Raw genomic sequence first — 5775 nt, forward strand, 5'->3', positions numbered from 1 at the left:
TGTCTGTTCATATCCTTTGTCCACTTTTGATGGGGTTGTTTGTTTAATTTGAGTTCTCAAACTGACATATTTTCAGAAATGTAAATTACCACATTCAATTGTCCTGAGAACCAATGGAGAGCAGTAACTTGTTTTCTCCAAACTGTGAAATAAGTTGATGTGCAAAAATTTACAAACTAAGGAAAGCAGACTTTCCTGCACAGGTGTTATTGTCCCAATATACTCCCCATTCATTGTGGTGTGGCCCTGTAAGGATATCATATGTTTCGAGGTCTCACCAGTTCAAATCTGGAGAGTAAGGGAGACAGCCACAATTTCTTATATATCTTCTCAGAAAAAAAGCTAATGTTCTATTAATTCAGACTTTCAAAAATAAATTTAAATATTCTGGTACCTCATGAGTGTAGCAGTTTTAAATTACCCTAGCAAGGGAACCAGTTCAACTCTTGACTACTCTTAGCTAACACAAACAAAATAATGAATCTTTTTATCTTTCTTGAAACTAGTCAGTAAGTGTTGAAAGTACATGTAAGCATAAATAGCATTTTAATTAATGGAAAAAGGCAAGTGGATAACTAAGAACTTGAAACTGGGTTCATAACTCACCCAACATTCTATTCTTATCACCTACAAGTTTGCTAAATAAGACCTTCATTCTGTCTTTCTTGAAGGGAGATCTAAATTAAAACAAAATTTTAAAATGAAGAAGAAGGCTGGGCGTGGTGGCTTATGCCTGTAATCTCAGAACTTTGGGAGGCCGAAGTGGGCAGATCACTTGAGCCTAGGAGATTGAGACCTGCCTGGGCAACATTTTCCTATTTTCTATTTTTTTGTGGAGACCCCATCTCTACAAAATTAGTTAGATCCCAAAAATTAGTTAGGCATAGTAGGGCGTGCCTCTAGTCCCATCTACTCAAGAGGCTGAGGCAGGAGGATCACCTGAGCCTGGGGCGGTCAAGGCTACAGTGTACCATGATTTTGCCACTGCATTCCAACCTGGACAACAGAGTGAGACCCTGTCTCAAAATGACAACAATAAAAAAAAGAACGAAAAAGAAACCCTCCACTCATTCTTTCCTTAATTCTACAATTGCTTAGCACCCTCTATGTGTTAAATATCCTGCCAAGAACTGTGTAAAGATTTTAAAACAAAGAAATAAATAAACAAAATGAAACAACAACAACAAAAAACACAATCTGTGACTTTTGGTAGCTCATATTGAGGTGACAGAAATATAACTACTACCTAATAAAAATGCTACACAATATGACTGCTGTAAAAGATGTATGTGTAAAATGCTATAGAAATACAGAGAAAGGAAGGACTTGCTTCCCCTAGGACACTAGAAGTCACATAATGTTTCATGTTGGTGTTTACCAGGTGTAAGGAAAGAATGATCATGATCACAAGGAGGGGCATGAAAAAGAATCCTGAGCTGTGGACGGAGAATCTTGGGATCAGATATTGGTAAATATGCTCGAGTCCACATTAAAGGGGGCCCTCTGTAGCATGTTAAGAAATCTGTTTATACTCAGTATAAGCAAAGAAGAGTTTTTTAAGGTTTCCAGGCAGTGGGACTGACATGATGAGATTTGAGTTTATACAAACCACTCAGGGCTACAAAAAATGAATGGATGGGAACAAAACTCTAGGGAGGAAGAACAAACAAGAGGCTATTGTGAAGATGAAAACCGGAACACACACACGCACACCACCAAATGCAGTGGAATGATGAGGAAAGATATGAAAATTAAGTTCCTCAATTCCAAGGCACTACTCTATATGTCAATCCGTGTGTCCATTCATGCCCTTCCCCTAACAAGCTCTCTCTGATATGGTTAGGATGTTTGTCCATGTTGAAATATGATTCCCAGTGTTGCAGGTGGGGCCAAGTGAGAGGTGATTGGATCATGGGGGCAGATTCCTCATTAATGATTTAGCAATATCCCCTTGGTGACGAGTGAGTTCTCACTCAGTTGGTTCACAGGAGATCCAGCGGTTTAAAATAGTCTGGGATCTCTCTTCTCTCTCTCTCTCTCTCTTGCTCCCTCACTTGCCATGCGATGTGCCTGTTCCTGCTTCTCCTTCCGCCATAAGTAAAATCTCCCTGAGGCCTCTCTATAAGCCAAGCAGATGCCAGTGCCATGCTTACCACACAGCCTGCAGAACCATGAGCCAATTAAATCTTTCTTTATAAATTACCCAGTCACAGGTATTCCTTTATAGCAACACAAGCATGAACTAAAACACCCTCTACACATTTTGCACATTCTACAAATTTCCCATCTACCTCCTTTAAAAATTGTGATATATTTCAGACATAAGAAGGTGATAAGGACTAATATAATGAATACCTCTGAACCCACTACCCAGTTTAGGAGATAAAACATTAATACTGATTAATCTTTCTGTGTAGCCCTCTGTGTTGATAAATGTAGTTTCAGTTCCATGATTTTTATTGCTAAGTGGTATATCATTATGTAAACATACTAAGATTTATTTATCCATGTCTTATAAATAGACATGGATTTTCCAGCTTTTGCTGTTGTAATGCTGTTATAAAAATTATTGTCTGTCACTTTCTGTACAGAGAAGAGATTTTTTAGGTATAAACTAAAAGCAAAATTATTGTCACAGTAATATTTTCAACTTCATTAGATGTTGACAGATTGTTCTCCAAAGTGACTACACCAATTACACTCTCACCAGCAAACTAAAAAGAAAATAACATTTAAAATAGAAATAAAACAGAAGCTCTTAATGTTTCCACAATCTCACTAATACTCAATATTGTCAGACTTTTTAATTGTTACTAGATTGTACAGGAGTTTTAAGCCATTGAGTATTCTTTAGCTTTTGCTCTAAGTGAGATGTGAAGCCACTGGAGAATTTTGAATAGAAGGATGAAATTATCTGATTATACTGGCCACTAGGGAATAGACTATAAGGAGGAAAGGGATGGAAGCAGCAAGACCAAATAAGTGGCTGTTATATAACCAATTCAAAATATGATGGAGAATTAAACTAGCATGGTAGCAGTGGAGCAGTGAGAACCAGAAATATATTCAGAATCTAGACATAGTTAGAAGGTGGCACATTTTGAAACCAAAGCCAATAGATTTGTTGTTGGATTGCATGCAGAATACGTAAGAGTGGACTCCGAGGTTTTGAAAGGAATAACTGACAAAATTCAGTTGCTGTTTACTAAGATGGGAAGGATTGCAAGAGAAGCAGGTTTGGAGGGAAGATCAGGAGTCAGCTTTGGGTTTGATATCTTTGAGAAGACTATTAGCTATTCAACTAAAGATAGATGAGTCTAGAGTAAATATGATAGAACATGTTTACAAATAGCATGCAAATAGGAGAGTTTCCTCAGGTTTTAAGCAAGCTTTTTTCTCCTTAGACCCTTGTCAGTGACATTTTAATTGGAAGCTCACTTAAGCTAGGGATGATCAAGTGACAGAAGGGGTTGTTTGTTCTCAAACTCTCTTTACTACTTGGAGTTAACCTCAAGTAAAAAGCCATTTGTCTTAACATGTAACATCTACCTTCATGCCTAGTCAAAAGCATGCGCTATTAGCTCTACTAAACATGGAACCTCAAAAATTCTCTGCAAACAAGAAGGAATAATTAGCCCTCCTAGCTAGGTACAGTGGTTCATGCTTATACTCTCAGCACTTTGGGAGGCTGAGGCAAGAGAAATGCTTGAACCCAGGAGTTTGAGACCAGTCTGGGCAACATAGTGGGACCCTGTCTCTACAAAATTTTAAAAAGTTATCTGGGTGTGGTGACACACACCTACCTGTAGTCCCAGCTACTTGGGAGGCTGAGGCAGGAGGATGGCTTCAGCCTGGGAGTTCAAGGCTGCAGTGAGCCATGATAGGCCACTGCATTCCAGTTTGGGTGACAGAGCGAGACCCTGTTTTTTATCCCTCACCCGTTTCCCACCCTTTCCCCCTAAGTCCCCAAAGTCTGTTGTGTAATTCTTGAGCCTTAGCATCCTCATAGCTTAGCTCTCACTTATGAATAAGAACATCTATAGATACAGATATAGATATCTATAGATACAGATATATGTATAGATATAGATATGATAAGATATATGATATACATATATTTTATATATATGAGATGTAGGAAAATGAACCTGGATCCTCATCTCTTACCTTATACAAAAACCAACTCAAGATGGATCAAGGACTTAAACCTAAGACCTGAAACTATAAAAATTCTACAAGATAGCACTGGAAAAACCCTTCTAGACATTGGCTTAGGCAAGGATTTCATGACCGAAAACCCAAAAGCAAATGCAATATATATATTATATATATATGTGTGTGTGTGTATATATATATGAGTGTGTGTGTGTGTATATATATATATATATATTACGGTTTCTTTCTCCACTTGTTGATTCATGGGCGGTTGGGCTGCTTCCACATTTTTGCCATTGTGAATTGTGCTGCTATAAACATGTATGTACAAGTATCTTTTTCATATAATGACTTCTTTTCCTCTGGCTAGATACCCAGTAGTGGGATTGCTGGATCAAATGGAGGTTCTACTTTTAGTTCTTTAAGGAACCTCCACACTGTTTTCCATAGTGGTTGTACTAGTTTACATTCCCACCAGCAGTGTAGTGTTCCCTCTTCACCACATCCATGCCAACATCTATTACTTTTTGATTTTTTTTCTGATGGCCATTCTTTCAGGAGTAAGATAGTGTCACATTGTGGTTTTGCATCTCCCTGATCATTAGTGATGTTGAGCATTTTTTCATGTTTGTTGGCCATTTGTTTATCTTCTTTTGAGAATTGTCTATTCATGTCATTGGCCCACTTTTTGATGGGTTTGTTTGTTTTTTCCTTGATAATGTGTTTGAGTTTGTTGTGGATTCTGGATATTAGTCCTCTTTCAGATGTATATATTGTGAAGGTTTTCTCCCACTCTGTGGGTTGTCTGTTTACTCTGCTGACTATTCCTTTTGCTGTGCAAAACTCTTTAGTTTAATTTAGTTCTAACCATTTACCTTTGTTTTTATTGCATTTGCTTTTGGGTTCTCGGTCATGAAATCCTTGCCTAAGTCAATGTCTAGAAGGGTTTTTCCAATGTTATCTTGTAGAATTTTATGGTTTCAGGTCTTAGGTTTAAGTTCTTGATTCATCTTGAGTTGATTTTTGTATAAGGTAAGAGATGAGGATCCAGGTTCATTCTCCCACATGTGGCTTGCCAATTATCCCAGCACCATTTGCAGAATAGGGTGTCCTTTCCTCTACTTTATGTTTTTGTTTGTTTTCTCAAAGATAAGTTGGCTGTAAGTATTTGGGTTTATCTCTGGGTTTTCTATTCTGTTCCATTGGTCTGTGTGCCTCTTTTCATACCAGTACCATGCTGTTTCAGTGACTTGGCCTTAGAGTATAGTTTGATATCAAGTAACGTGATGCCTCCAGATTTGTTCTTTTTGCTTAGTCTTGCTTCAGCTATGTGGGCTCTTTTTTGGTTCCATATGAATTTTAGAATTATTTTTTCTAGTTCTGTGAAAATGATTGTGGTATTTTGATGGAAATTGCGTTGAATTTGTAGATTGTTTTGGCAGTGTGATCATTTTCACAATATTGATTCTACCCATTCATGAGCATGGGATGTCTTTCCATTTGTTTGTGTCATCTGTGATTTCTTTCAGCAGTGTTTTGTAGTTTTCCTTGTAGAGGTCTTTCACCTCTTTGGTTAGGTATATTCCTAAGGTTTTTTTTTTTTTTTTTTTTTTTTTTTTT

The sequence above is a fragment of the Rhinopithecus bieti genome, unplaced genomic scaffold, assembly GCF_001698545.2.
Source record: "Rhinopithecus bieti isolate Rb0 unplaced genomic scaffold, ASM169854v2 scaffold_23780, whole genome shotgun sequence".
NCBI classification, from domain to species: Eukaryota; Metazoa; Chordata; class Mammalia; order Primates; family Cercopithecidae; genus Rhinopithecus; species Rhinopithecus bieti.